General features: G+C 39.1%; 1 protein-coding gene across 1 annotated transcript in view; it reads right to left on the bottom strand.

The window, feature by feature from the left end:
* The window catches only part of CNTNAP2 (contactin associated protein-like 2), a 1,403,431-nt gene that overhangs the window by 853,894 nt on the left and 533,469 nt on the right, over positions 1-16,068 (bottom strand). The window lies entirely within an intron of this gene.

Genomic DNA, 16,068 nt, shown 5'->3' with positions numbered 1-16,068 from the left:
TGTAGGCCCAGCACTCTTTCCTGCTTATGCAGGGGGTCGGACTCGATGATCTATTGAGGTCCCTTCCGACCCTAGCATCTATGAATCTATGAACAGAAAACCCGCTTCTGCTAATATCTGGACTAGACACAACAGTAGAGCATACAGTATAACAGTTAGCACACTAATAGTGAAAATAGGGAAACAAACTATGGTGGTATCCATTTTATATTTCATCTTGTGGGACTAGATATTGCAGTGGGTTAGAGTTGATCAGAAAGATAAGAGTTAATATTGGATGTTTAGCAAGTGGTTAAAATTACACTAAGTTTTAAACCTACACTTTTTATTAGTGTTCCCCTCTTGTATTCGCTCTTCACTACTACTTTCTTCCATTGCCGCTCTGTTCAATCAAAGGGCATATGAGGCATGAATGAAACCTGACAATGCCATGGGTTCCAGTTTCTTGCTCAATAGACTGAAGCCAAGCTAATGAGGGTCATCTCTCCTGCACAATAGAATCTGAGAAAACTTGTGTTTGCTGAAAGTTTAGATTTTATTGGAATATCATAAAAAGTTGCTTGTTAAGACAGGTTGGTATTCCAAAAACCTGTGTTCTCCAAGCCAGAATATATCCAGGGATACAATCAAAATTCTCTGTATCACAATATATCATTAAATATCACTGAATATGTCACTGAAGTTTTATGCTGTAACAGTACCTCAAGATCCTCTGGATAATTTGAATTTAGTCTTTAGTTATTTTAATGGGCTTAGGTTAGCTAAGTGGAAATATTCAACATAGATAAAATATCATATTCATTGTGCTGATCCTCTGAGATTGGTACAGTTAACATTTTTCATATCTGATTCACAAAGAGCTTTATGAGAGTATAATGTTACTGTAAGTTAAATCCAGCTGAAAGTGACATAGTTTAATGCTTCATAAATTCTCCAGTTTGCCACCCAACTAAATGTAGCAAGGTAACTGACAAGGTGATCTGTACATCATTGCTCATGGTGATTTATGCTGAAAGATTGTAATTAAATTTGTTTCTTTTAGCTTGCTCCATGACCAGCATGCATAGCAACATGTCATCTGCCCTCAAGCTGCAAAGCTGTAGTAATTTTACTTTTATCTTTCTATTGGTAAAATATTAGGCTACAGACAGTATTTGGCAATAACCCAAAGCAGCAAAAGTAAACACTAAATTTTACTTTACTATGAATGAAATAATACACCATAACTTAAAGTTCATACACTCAATCTTATGCTGTTAACTCTCTGACACCTAAAGCAGGAAAGGCCAGTTGCCAAGTCTCATAGGACAGAGAGACAAGATATGAGGACATCTGATTTACTAAAGGAAATAGAGGTACTGTTGCTTTGAACTTTTGTAAGGCGAGATTTTACAGCAATGAAATTTGTGGTTTTCCCCTTATGTACATACAGATAAATTGCTTCAAATATACCACTAGAGAAGAAACAAAACTACACAACCCCCACCAGGCCTCCCTTTGACAACATCACATTTAAAATACAGCATGTCTTCACAATACTATAGGTTACCAGGAACTCAGTGACCCCATATGCCACTTTCTGAACAGGGAGCCTACAGAACACAGATTCCAGTTTAAGGTTTCTACACTATATTCTAAACCCTAAAATGACTTTTCTCAGCACTAGCACTGAGATGTTGCTTCTCAAATATCAGGTTCTACCGGAAAACTGAAATAGTTGACAAATAAAAGGAGACATATACACATGGTACTGGTCCAACTTTATGAAACTCACTGCTAGGCAAAATCAGAATGACCCCCCCGCCCCCATTCTCACATACAGCTTTCTTGCAGTAACTCCTTCAAACATAGCATCTTCTTGCTATGCACATATATGTAGTTATACTTTGAAATCCCAAAGGATAACTTTCAGCATGTTCTTGTCAGTTGTATTTCAATATATTTTTCATAAAAGACGATGAGATACCATGGGTATGGAGTATGTTATAAAAGCCTTGCTAGATTAAAATGAAAAAAAATGCTGACTGGAAAGGAGGAGGAAATGGGCTGTCTTAATATGGATTTTTAAAAGACAATATAATATGAGGGCTGCCTACTTAGTAATCTGAATTTGTAACATATGAAGTATTTCCATCCTGCATTATGGACAGTTGTATAATGCCTTTCATCAAAACAATGTTCTCATGGAAATTATGAAGAAGCAGTAATAGAGTATTAGTAATATAGTAATGAAAGCCCTCTATAATATAAACTAGGTTTGTGTCAAGCTTTAGTCACCGATTCAATTCTGCAGCCAAATCTCCAAATCTGAATCGAATCAGAAGACCCATTAATCTCTCCAAATTGAACCGGAACCCTCCTGGTGCCTCCTGGGTCTGGAGACACACCCGGGGGTCTCCCTGTGGCTGATCGCCAAGCTGGGGGAACATGGTGGGTCCACCACCAAGCACACAGGGGACCCCTCCTGTGGGATGCTCCATCTGCCCCACCACCTCAGCATTCACGAGCCACGCCTGGTACTTCAAGTTATATAGAAAAAAAATATAAAGCTGTGTCTGTGGCCAAATCACTGATTCTCTCAATCAGAATCGAATCTTCAGATTTGGATTTGGCCAAATTGAATCAGGACAGTAATCCAAATTAGTGAATCAAATCACTGTCCCCTGAATTGGGCTGAATCTGAATCCGAATCGAATACAGCCCACTTCACACACCCCTAGCATAAACCTCTATTTATCTGGCAGTAACCTCTGATGTAAAATGTTGTGAGTGCACGCTTTCTTATGCCACAATAATATTATTAACAAGAGAAATATGCATTTTTTTTTTCATAACAACTCAAAACAGACTCAGAACAGACTTTCCCTTAAGTAGAATAGTGGCTGGTAATGTGATACTGCACTGCATTTTACTACTATTATAGTAATAAAGGCAGTGTGACCATTTTACATTACATATTCATTTTTAAAAAAGCTTATATTAGTAATAGGTTATTGGATGTTTTAATAAATAGTTATCAATTATGCATTTTAGCACAGACTGTAATCAATAAAAAGTTGACTTATTACAATGGTTTTTAACTATTTGTACCAATGTGTTTATAATCACAAGTAACAAGCCTGTAAATACAGTAACATGTTTACAGCATATGTATCCTTGTAACCAACATCCTTTCAGCATTTTGGTAGCCTAAATAATGGACGAATAAAATGTTGCATACTTTCCATTTATGCTGCATAGGGTAGGCTTTGACTCCAAAACATTACAGTTCCTCAGGCTTGTTTCTTTGTGTTTAGAGCTACAACATCATCACTTGAAGCTTATTTTCATTTGAAAAGCTGAAAAGTATTTTAACATGAGAGTTTGATATCAATGTTTTTCCACTGAAAAAGAGGCATCTGGAGATGTAATGAAAGAAATATTCAGTTTTGAACCTATGTAAGACTTTCCTGAGAATAATAAGAATGAGGAGGTATTTTTAAAATCAGGATTTGACTTTCTTTGCTAAGATAGTGTTCTGATGACAGCAGTATTCCATCTTGTTGACAAATTTTGCTTACTCTCAGGGAAAGTTGTTCCTTACTGTAAATCAGCTGAAATCAAATGCACTTTATAGAGAGAGAAAATGCTCTGTACTGAGCTATTTTTGCTACAGTAGCTATGCTCCTTTAGATGCATCTACAAGAAGGGAAAATGTGGAGGCACTAGATGTCAGAAGTGAGGCAAATTTTAAAAGTGGAGATTCCAGAGAACTGCTTGAAAATACTCACCATGAAGATTCAGATACCTCTCCTTTCTTCACTCACCTAACCCTTATGAAAATGAAATAAGGCTGTCTACTCACCATTAAACACATCACCTCAAAACAGTGTTGTGATGATACACACATGCTTCATAGTAGGCATCTGGAAGACATATAACTTGGCATGAATTTGTCTACCACACTCTCTGCTAGACCTCTTTCTTTATGTAATGGAGCTCTGACACTAACTGAAGCTTCTAATTACTTGTGTGATACAATAGTAAACAAAAATGCTAACCAAAATATATTCAAGGGACATCTCACTATTGCAAAAGAAACCAAGAGTCAGTCATCTGCATCTAATGCATAGCCAAAAGCCACATTATCAGGAGTGACAGATGCTACAAGAGGAACACAAGATCTCAAACTAATGCTAATACTATATGTGGCATCCTCAGTAAGACTTTTATGTATTCAAAGACTGATCTATTACAAAGTTCAAACTGCATCACTAAAACCTGGCTCAGTGAAAGACAGACACTGAAAACAGCATTTCCATTTAGACTTCATCTTGTCTCATTGTCTTGGAATGAGGGGGTAGGGGAGAAGACTTGAAGTAATATACCAGCCCCTGGCAACATCAAGCATAAGTTCCTTTAGAAAAAAAAAAACCCCAACACAAAACTACTAAGCATGTCTATTGTTCCTGTTAATCCAAGGACACAGCTAAAAAAAAAATGTAGAATCCTGATGATTTACCAAATATACAAGGTGTAGTTACGCATTACCTTTCAAGCATGTTAAATGCTCTTAAAATGGGAGTGTCCACACATGAAGGCAGGAAACGGCAAGCTAAGTACCCCTCAAGAATTTCTGAAGTAAATCTGTTCAGGCAAGAATTATTTTCAGCAGGTGTTACGGAGCTCATGTCGCAGTTCTGCCAGTCTGCTCCATAAGGCTAGTATCAGCCATTTGTGGTCCTCCAGTATCCCAGGAGACACCTCTCCCATCCCTCCCCATGTGGACTAGCCATCCTTCCAGACTTCCATGTGCTGGACTGACAGCTGGAGATAGCCACTGGCAAGTGGAAGGAGTGAGAAAATGGAGAAGGTGGGCAAGAGGAGGGGTGGAAGGAGGATGGAGGGAAAGGGAGAAGGAAGAGGGAAAAAGAGAAGGGAGCAGGGAGAGGAGAAAAGGGGAGAAAGGGGTAGGAGGTAGGCATAGAGAGGGGCAGAAGCCCTCCCTGATGCCCTGTACTGCTTGAATCATACCCTCCTCCCACCTGCCCGGATCAGCCCATGCCACTGCACTGCTGGTGCTGCTCCTCTGCCACTTGGATCACCCCCAGTGCCGTAGCAAGGAGGATGAGAAGCGAGGTGACCACCCTGGGCTCCAGAGCAAAGGAGCACTGCCAACAGGCACTGCCCAGATGGGGCGGGATGCAGGACAGATGCAAAAGCGGCTCATTTGGGGAGGTGCAGGGATGGAGGAAGGATAGCTCCTACTGCTGGATGCACTCCTGGGCAAGCATGGAGTGGGGTGTGCCCCCTGGATTTCTGCATGGGGCAGAAGCAGTCTGCTGCTGCGGGCTTTGTCTCAGATGACAAATTTAATTGCTATGGCACTGATCACCCCACTACCACAGGGGACAAGGGGAGAGCAATCCACAGTGGGTGGCAATCCAAGGGGAGGGCTCTTTCCCTTCTCCCCCTATACTACTGCTAGAGCTGGTGAGCCAGATCAGACAGCTCCTACCCATACCCCTGTTTGCCAGACCTCTAGCGGCAGGTACGAGCCGTGCATGTTAGAAAGGGTGTTAATGTAGGGTTGTGCGAAATGGCTGTGTTTAGATTTGGTTTCCAATTCAGCCGTTTCAGAGGACAGTGATTCGTTTCAGTGTTTCAGATCGGTGCCCTCTTTTGTTTTGGCTGAATCTATTTTGGAGATTCAGTTGTGCTGAATCTCCTCCGAAACTGTTTTGAACAGACTACAAGGAAAGCTTTGCACAGCCCTTTGCACAGGTGAAGAGATCCCTGCATGGATCTCTGATCCCTGTCACTTTGTGTTGCTGGGCAGGGAAGCAGAGCAGTGATGAGCAAGCCCACTGGTCCCTGCCACATGAGACTCAGCTCCACATGGAGCAGACATCTATGCTGGGGTCTCCTTGCTGCTGCTGCCCGCCTTGCACTGCCCCAGTAATGTGGGGCTGTGCAAGGTGGGCAGTGGCGGTGAGGTAACCCCGATGCGGATCTCTGCTCCCTGCATAGACATACTGAGAACTTTGTCCACTGCAATACAATTCAAGAACAGCTATGCATATTTTAGATGTGGCAGAAGTATTATGGAATGGTATTTTCATAGGAAATCCAGAAGCAGTAGTACCTAGATGTGACGGTTCATATTTCTAACTATTCCATTTTTACGTATTCTGGTGTAACTACACATACAGCTTGTGCCAAATATGAAAGATACAAGGCTATTTTCTCTTTCACTTACAATAATTATTAAAACAGTGATATTAAATATTCATACTGTCATCAATTTTTGACCAACTGTGGGTCAAATCTCAAACTGAGTTGCAAAGTGCTCTACATTTTGGGATATTATCCTGTACATTTGCTTTCTTTCTGCTTTCGTAGGGTTTATTTTGTATGGAGTAAATAGCAAAAAAGTGAATGCACTAGAGTTGTACAGTAGAAGATAATGCAAATGAAGTCCTACAGCACATATAGACAAAACAGCTCTTCAATGTGGTTTTCCATGATGGAAATTATTTGTCCTTGTTCATGGGTTTTTGAAATCAGGTAAAACAGCAGAACAGTCCAACAAAATAATTCCCATTGTAACAATGTGGCCACAGAGAAGGGATTACAAAGATGATTCCTAGTCTCCTCCTCAGGGTCCCATCTTCTTCATTTGGAAGAAAAATACACCATTCCTTTTTCCTAAAAGTACTCCTATATCCCTCTGGAAGTTTTACTTTCTTACTGTTCTTCATTCTCAATGTATACCTGGCTCCAAGGTTCAATTGTCTAATAGGCCACAGCTGTCAAACCCTTTCTCCAAATCTGTCTTCAGAGGGTGTAAAGGATGCTTTTTTTCCAATGGAATTAGCAAAATTAAATTAGCTTTAGTGCAATTGAAAAGAAGAAAAAAACTTAATAGCCATGTAGAAACATATGGATACCCTAAAGCTGTGCAACCTCATTATGCTGTAACGTAGGAACACACCTTGTTTACTATACAATTAGCTAGTATGGCTAAAAAGGTGTTAAACTCTGTCTAAATGAGTATGAAGGAGGAATTTCCAAATCCCATAAAATAACTGAACAAAGAACTCTTTTTCCATGTAAAACCCAAAACAATAGTTTTTTTTTTCTCCTTATCTAGTTTCCTAAAAGAACAGAATACAAATACCCACTTGCAAGGAATGAGTTTAGAAGACACACTATTAGTGGGGTATCTGTATTCCCTGTTGCCAGTTTTTAAATTAGGCACAAAAATGCTCAAGGTTAAAATTCCAAATTCCAGCAGAAGTGAAAGTAAGGAAGTACTAAAAGTATCAAGAAAGCTTGATTTTATGAGGCTCAGAGATAGTTTTGCTAGACCAAGATGCAAGGTTAAATGGTGATAATTTTGAGGCCTGGCTATAACTCGTCACCAAAGCAATATGTTCCCTCTTCCTAACAATTCATTTTTAGAAGGATAGTGGTTTCTCACACTCCACCCGGAAAAGAGGGTATGTAAAACCTGACTGCATGCTAACCAGTTTTTTATTCTTATAACTGCAAGCTAACACCACTAAGCTAGTCTAATTCTGCTCTAGCAATCTTACCTTTAGGCTAAATTTCCTTCTTCACATTGTAAAGAATGGATGTACATCAAAATGCTATCAGTCACAACTACAGATGAGGTACCCCTCAATGCCCTGTTACGATTTTCTTTATCTAAAAGCATAAGCCCCTAACAGGAATTGTACATGTAGCATTTTTAGGTGTATCCTAAGTATGAAAATGAACCATTAGTACATAATATAGTGTACTTTTTTGGAAAGCTAGAACTTGGCAACCCTGTTTAACTCTTATAACTAGTGTGATAAGCTAGGTGACTGCAGCACTTTAAATGTAGCCTCCTTAGTTTTTGAGACTTGTTCGTTGGTGGCCATCACCACACACACAAGTTCTTAACATTTATAAAAAACCATCACATGGCAAAATAAAGGACCAGCCTCTTCATCTGCAATACTCAGTCTTTTGCCAAAAACAAGCAAACAACCATCCCTTCTCCACAGCTTAACTAGACCAAAAAACCCTTCAAAGATTTGACTGTGCTGATGAGATTTAACAACACCCTCTAAATCTTCTTTCCCAAGGCATACCAGGAATCAGTCATCACTAGCCATGTTGCACTAAAGAAACCCATCAGTCTATAGAGGAATCTATTCTATTTACCTTAACCATTGTTATCCCTGTTGGTGACAACAGGATTAAAGTGCTCATATGGAGTGGAAAAGGGACATACCCTTCTCCCCTACAGGAAATGCATATGAATATTGCTTTCTTGAAGTTATTTAAACATTGAAAAATCCATGAACAAAAAGAAGAAAAATGTCTTAGGGAAGAGTAACAGGACCTTTGATAATACCAATTACATTCTTAATTTGGGAGAAAAGAAGCTTGTGTTCATTTTCATCTTAGTCTGGCTGCTTTGTATGCATCGCCATAGTATATGAACACAGAGCTTAGTTGCCACAAGGGGAAACATTCCCTCAAACATTTGCCATTAGTACATAACTGATATAAACATTTTTACAAGGTAAAATCAGAATAACATTTGAAAGATTTATTGTGGCACTTCCTAGCAGATTCAAATCTTTTTTTGTCATGTTTACATTACTATACAGCATTGGGAGCCAACCTTTTTGGCCAGCATGCTGCAAATTAGCCCTGTACCTTCCTAAGTGCCGCTCTAATTCCTGTCTTCTGCCTGATCTCTTGGTCACCTTCCTGTTCCTTCCCAGTGCTCTCTGCCTTATCTCCTGCCCTATGTGCTGCTGTGCTACATGTTCCCTCTCTAATCTGCCATGCATTACATAGGGCCTTCCCATGCCACACATTGGCCATCTCTGCTATAGAAATTGTATACTGCACTGAATCAAATTCAGTAGGGATAACAATCAGAGCCAGGAAACTGCATAGACCTTAAAGATCTATTCCACTGAGGTTCCACTGATGTTGTATCAGAAGTCATTTAACAGCTGTGCATCTAGATTTTTTTTTTTTTTTGCCACCCTTGCTCAGCTCAAAACATTGGACTCTGAACAGTTCCCACTGACTCTTTCCCCCCTCTGGCTATCTAACTGTTCCTCTCAGACAAAGGCCTAGCAATTATGATCTCTTCAGGATTTGGCAGAATTACTATTCCAACCAAGGATTGCTTGTGAAAGCCAGGCAATCAAACTTTCACAATAGGTGGCAACCTCCTTAAGTGGGATTATAAAAAAATGTCCTCAAATAGCTTCTGTTTGCTTTGGAGTTTAAAACCAGGTTTTGGTCTTAAATTATAGAAGCTGTTAGTGATTAGGTCATGAAACTTTAGCAAACACCTGTCAATTTGCAATCATTAAGATCACTCTAATCAGCAGAGGAAGTAAACAATAAACTGTAACCAGGGGGGAAACTTTTGGGAGCAGAAGGTACTTTAAGATGCTCATTTGTAGGTTGTGAAACAAAAACTCTTTAGGTGGCAATCCCAGTATGGTTTTTCTTTACTCGGAAATAATAGAAAAATACACAGATTCTAAGACAAGGGGAAGAAAACCACACAAAAAATAGCTTCCTCCTGGAAGTGAGAACTGAGACTTTTTTGTTAGACTCCCAAGATGTTCTGAATTTGTTCCCTAACTATTATAAAGACTGGAAGCATGTACATATCTGGATGCAGTTAGACCTCATTATTGAACCACACTACTTGAACAGCGGTACTAAGCTTGTATATGTCTAATGTTTGACCTTTTTTTTTAAAATGAGGTGACCCAAAGAAGGGCATCAGTCTAACTTCACTAAAGCAGGAAGGAGGTGACTGAAGACTCACAGGTAAAAATCAAAATTATAATAAAAACTGATGAATCACGCACACCTAAATATCAGATATGCCTGTCAGCTCCTAGGTATAGGGGGTCTTTGTTATACACCATTAGGAAAGTATAAGTTTTAAGGATTGTTCTGACTTCTGAATTTCACAGTTTTTATACTCAATCTAGTTATTCTTATGTCAAAGAAATGAACTGTATTTTTGTTTCTTTAGTGTTTGCTTGCTCATGATGCAACCTTTAAAAGACCTACATCATAATGCCATAACTTTAAAAAGCTTATTAATGTATTACATACTAATTATTCCCATGCAAATACAGTTTCTGAAATTATTTGATATTCAGAAATGGCTGTAATCCTGAACAGCAGACAGCACAGATCTTGAGAGCACAACCTATAGCTGTAGAGTTGTGTTGTGTTCTCACCCATCATTCCAAAACAAGGCCAAGAAAATGTATCAAAAATATTCAGGAGGCATTCAGGGATTACTCTGTGGTATCACTTAGCTCACCATCTTGAGCCCTCTAACCTGTCCTGTTTTAGGCTTTTGCTTCAATACATTTTATTACACACAGTCAAAATCATCTATGTAGGACATTAAAAGAGTAAAATGAATGTGTTACAACTTCTGTGCACCAGAAGTGAACCTGCTTCCTCTGAGAGACGAGATTGGAAGGCAAAATTGTGAAGCTGAGAAAAAATCACCACCACAAGAATGAGTAGGAAGTAACAGCACAAAGGTAACCCCTAAAAGTAAAAGAAGAATGAGAACGAGAAGTCAGGGAATGCTGAACTTAAATTGAGTCTAACATAATGTGAATGCATAAGTTTACTCAAGACTGCATTTCCTGGAACTTTCCTTGAAAACATTCTTACAGTTCCAGATTGCCAACACTTCAGTAAGGCAGGGTAGATAGATCCATTTAGAGTGATCTCTCAATCAATAGATTAAGTAAGTTCCATCCTTACTGATGCACCAGGCCTTGCAGTAGACCCAAATGCCTGCTGTGTCCTCACATAAATACAGAACACATCATCGCTGTATTAAATAACAAGGAGCACAGTATTTTAAGGTTCATTCACCTGCAACTCTACGGATATCATACATGCCATCACTTGTTTGCAGTGATCTCTACATGTAAGAATGAATTAATGTTGATCAGACATCAGCTGCAGAAAGAAACAAAGGGCACTCCCTATCACTGACCTCCGGGTTGCTGTTTTTCAAAATTTTGCTACCTGAGATCTAGTTTGAACAGGAAACTGGGAACAAGAAATCATTCACAGATTGGATTGCATTAAGTATGGCTTAAACAGGGATTAGGGATTCTTATCTCTTTATCTGGCTTAGTTTCTGTGTCCCCTTTTGTTCTTATGGGTTCTTCACTTGTTTGTTGTCCCCCTCCCACTGCTTTCTCTCCCTCCTCCCTTCCCACCCTTCTTACTGGAATCACTCACTCCACTTTATAGACTACTGTAGGCTTATCCTGTCCCAGTATCTGACAAAGTGAGCTCAAATTGACAAAACCTTATGCTATATACAAATTGTTGTTAGTCTAGTGATGCTCAACCCTTTCCATGCAGTAGGCCACGTGGGCAGTGCCTACTTCCTCTGTGGGCCGGATCCAGCCAACGGACCCAATCTGGCACCCAGGGCAGGTGTAGTGGGGCCCCATCTGACTGCACAGAGTGGGGCAGGGGGGCAGCCCAGCTCTGGCCCATCCCCATGAGGGGGAGGCAGGTGTGACCTGTCTCCAGTCTTACCAGGAGGGAAGGGGCATGGATCTGCCCTGCAGGGGAAGGGGGCATGGCTTGGCCCCATGGGAGGAAGGAAACATGGCCTTGCCTCAGCTTGGCTGGGTGGAGGGAAGGGGGCATGGCAGGACATATGGTGGGGGGATGCAGATGAAGGGGGCATGGTGCAGATATGCAAGGGGGACATAGCCTGGCCCTAACATGGCCATACAGAAGGAAGGGGATATGGACCAGCCCTAATTTGGCTGGGCAGCAGGGAGGTCATGTCCCGGCACCACCCCACTGTACAGGCATCAGGGAGGGGTAGCAATAATAACTGCCCCTGCTCCCCCTAGAGGAGCCCCACGGGCTGGATTCCAAAGCTGCATGGCCCACATTTGGCCCACAGGCTGGAGGTTCAGCACCCCTGAGTTAGTCCGTAAGGTGCATATCTACCCTGCCTTCTGCCTGCTTCAGACTAACAAAGCTAACTACTTCTATCAACATTTAAATAAGCCAATGGATCTAATTCATCAGACTAACTGAAAACAAGCAGGGACCAATAACAAATAAAAATTGGGAATGAGAAATTGCCACATATTATAAAATTCTAATATGGAGCAAAGGGAGATTGTGGTCTATGTAAGGAATAACTGTGCTGCAAAATAAAGATGAATAAAAATGCAGTGGAGGCTTGTGCAAATGAATAGATATGAATTGAGGACAAAAACAGAAGTGAAATAAAAATGAGTTGATGCATAAGGGAAAAAGTATAAGAAAAAAGGTTTTTCTGTTTACTAAATAATAAAAAGAAAATGAATGGCAAAGAACTTACAGGTTTCCTATGTAAGTTATAGGCCTTAAACACCAAGTTAAAAGAGGAAAGCAAGCCCTATTATATGTTAAAAATAACTTATTAAGAATAAGTTTGTGTAAGAAATCAAGTTTAAAATCAGGAAAAAGCTGAGTAGTTGGATAAAACAGGATGTGGATACCCTGTTACTTACCCTTAACTCTTCCTGTTCACCTCCTCAGAAGTAAAATCTCTGATTGGTATACAATTAATTAGAAGACAAAGAACTTTGTGGGAACCTAAAGTCACTGTTGGAAGAATGGTGGAACACATTGTTTCCGTGCAAGTTTGTAATCGCTCCTGGATGAGGCCTGCATTACATGCAATAAACAAACAAATTACCTTAACCCAACTGATTTAGTCTCAGATGGGAAAACTAATTGCAAGCCTGATAGAGGGACAATGATTCTGTTCTTAATACTGTGAAGGTCTGGAACTAAATAATCAAAAAAACTAGAATGTGCTAAAACTAAAAGGGGAAAGATAAAATACAATACAAGAAAGCAAGTCAGTTCTATTAGAAAATGAACTACAGTAAATTAAAGGACATCAACATTTTTTTTGGTAAAATTCTATGTACTAGACAAAACGAGGTGAGTAATAAGGATCTACATTGCATCTTTGATAATATCCATATACATATGAACAAAGTGATTACAAATCTTCTTTGAAGGATATTAATATGTTTTGAAGAGTTATAGTAAGATTTCTTTTGAAAGACAGTAATTTCAGATACTCATTTTCAGTCGTTAATTAGGAGGTTGGCATAATCAAAGAATCAAGAAGTTTCAAAGCTTTGCCAAAACATGTTCAGTTTGTTCTTCACATTAGTATTTCCCCTTCAAAACCTTTGGAAGTTACTGATATTCTCCTGCTGCTTCACTGAATGATAAAGCAGAGATAATTTTGATTTGCAAGTATTGCATTGAACGTTAGTTCAAATAACAGTAACTGAATAATGTTATATCCCACCACAAAAACTGATCTCAGAAAATATTTTTATAACTTCAGAAGGCCTGAAAAATGAAAGCTATCTTTATAACCTAATAGCTTAGACTGTAATGTTTGCATGCTTATTAGTTTCTTTCAAAAAGAAAAAAAAAATCGCAGTGAAAAGGAAATTACACTTTGATAAATATTATCAGCAAGGTGATCATAGATTTGGTTATGATTGTTTTCCCATTCTTTAAATATTATTAATCTCAATTTTATATACAGTACTTACTTGGAAAAAAATCCAGTAATTAATACACAGAGGTGAAAAGGATTCAGTATCAGCCTACTGTGTACTTTATTTTTCTCAGGGGAAAGGAAAGGAAAGGAATGAAAATCATTTTTTCTGGGGTAAAATTACATGTTTGGGATTCAATACCCAGACAGTGTTTACACCAACAGCTAACATACCCAAAGGTACAAAATCCATTACATGGATCTGGGCTACACTAAACCTAATATTTATCTTTGAAAAAAACTTACTATTACATCTTTTTTTCAGTTTTATTAATGAATCTATAAAATGTGAGTAATTACTGCTTCTGCATTTATGCATTCCTATATAAATTCCAAACCAAGGCAAGGAAAATTATTCAACCACAAGCAAGCTACATGTCTCTATACTCAATTTTTGTGTGTAAATCAACTTGTGGATTTTACCTTCCTTTATGCACTGATATAAACCCTATTCTTTTTCATAAAGCCCAAATGGCATTCTCAGTCTCAACAGAACACAAGGAATTCATGTAAATTAGATAACTAACTGAGATCCTATTTTAACATGCACGACAAGTTTTGAGAGATTTGCTTTGGGCATGCCAAATTCTCATTGTAAGGGAGAGGAAACCCAAGAGAAACAACTGCATTTCTTATTAGGTTGTCTACTGCAACATTCTTTCTTTGCTTGCTGTAACTATAAACAATTATACCATATGCTGGGTTTATTTTAACCCAGTCCAAGAGAATATAGAGACTTCTGGTGCTGCCAAACTTTGATGTGAGCTAATTGTACCTTACCAGCACCCATTTACTAAATAAACCCTTTCTATAAATCATGACAATTTATTGTATTTCAATAACTGTTTTTAACAATACTTTAGTTATGGTTCCCACTGCATATGGTGCCAAATGATTTGAAATAATGAGAGCTTTTTGTGTGAATTGGATAGTCTTGCATTTCAAATCTGACTGAATTCAGAGTTGGTAGGGAAGGCATGTACAGCACGGAAACATACTACACATGAGAAATGCTGTAATATTAGTGGCAGGAGGCTGTTCCATTTTCAGACAATCTTCCCTTCTTCAGGCTAAATAATCACAGTTTTTGCAACCTGTCCTCATAAATCATGTTTCTTAGACCTAGCAATTTGTTGGTCTTCCCTGGACCCTTTCTGGTTTGTCCATGTTTTTCTTGAAGTACACTGCCTAAAACAGCACTCCATGGGAGGCTTCACCGTGCTGTAGGAATCACTTCCCTTGACTTGCAAGTGAGAGTTCTGTTAAGACAACTTATCAGTATACTAATGACTTGTATTGCAACAGGATGATGCTGTTGACTTACATTCGGTTGCGGGTCAACATAACTCCTTGTTCCTTTTCTGCAGTACTGCAGCCTAGCCAGTCTTCTATATTCAGGCATGACCATGTTCTACCCTAAGCAGAAAATTCTGCACTTGTTTTTATTAGATTTCATTTGATTAGTTTTGGATCATTGATTCTGTTCATCAAGGTAATTGTGAATTCAAATCCCACATTCTAGAGCGTCTGCCGCTCCACCCAACTTGGTGTCACCTGCAAATCTGCTAACTGGGTACTCAATCCCATAGTCCAAATAATTAATGAATACATTAAACAGTACTGAACCTAGGACCAACCCTTGGGAAAAATCCACTCTGAATCTTCCCCCAAACAGACAGACATCGAGTTATTGATGACTATTTTTGGAGCATTATGATCCCATCAGCTACACCTTACAGTACTTTTACTGAGATTATATATTCTTAACTTACTAATAAGAATGCCATGGGAGGCAGTGATGAAGTTCAAGTTATTAAAAAAAATCAATTCCTAGAGAATCTGTTCTTGAGGGATGAAGTTTAAAATCTTTGTGGTTGACCTAAAAACATGAATTTGCCTGCCAGTATAAGGCTCAGATGTGTATGTCCTTCATCATGATCGACATTTTGTTTGTAGGGATAAATCAATTACCTTAAAACATTTTCTGTAATAAATTTCATGAAATAAACTGCATGGAATTCGAGTTATCACGTATAGGTCCCTGTTGTCACAAGCAGCCATTGTTGACACTGGATTTATGACTGAGATACCTTGTTCCAGATAGACCCAAACCCTCAGACTGACTATGACTTCTCCATTCAATAATAGATGTATTTTATAGATACACAGTGATAGCAGATAAGAGTAATGCAGGCAAAGCAAACAAAATAACTCCACTTATCCAACAGTTCCCACGGCTTTCAGAGGCAAAGTGCGCCTGACCATTATGTGAGTTTCACTTTGTGATTCTTTCTTGAACGTCAGCAGGCTTGTAGGTTGAGGTCCAACCCCACCTCCCCCAGCCAGGTGGGTGGGCTGGTGGTTATGCCCTCTGTCCATAGTGGCTTCAGAATCTATGAAGGCTTTGAAACTTTGTC

The sequence above is a fragment of the Crocodylus porosus genome, unplaced genomic scaffold, assembly GCF_001723895.1.
Source record: "Crocodylus porosus isolate Cpor-Errol unplaced genomic scaffold, CroPor_comp1, whole genome shotgun sequence".
Taxonomy (NCBI): Eukaryota; Metazoa; Chordata; order Crocodylia; family Crocodylidae; genus Crocodylus; species Crocodylus porosus.
This window is presented reverse-complemented; position numbering and strand designations above follow the sequence as displayed.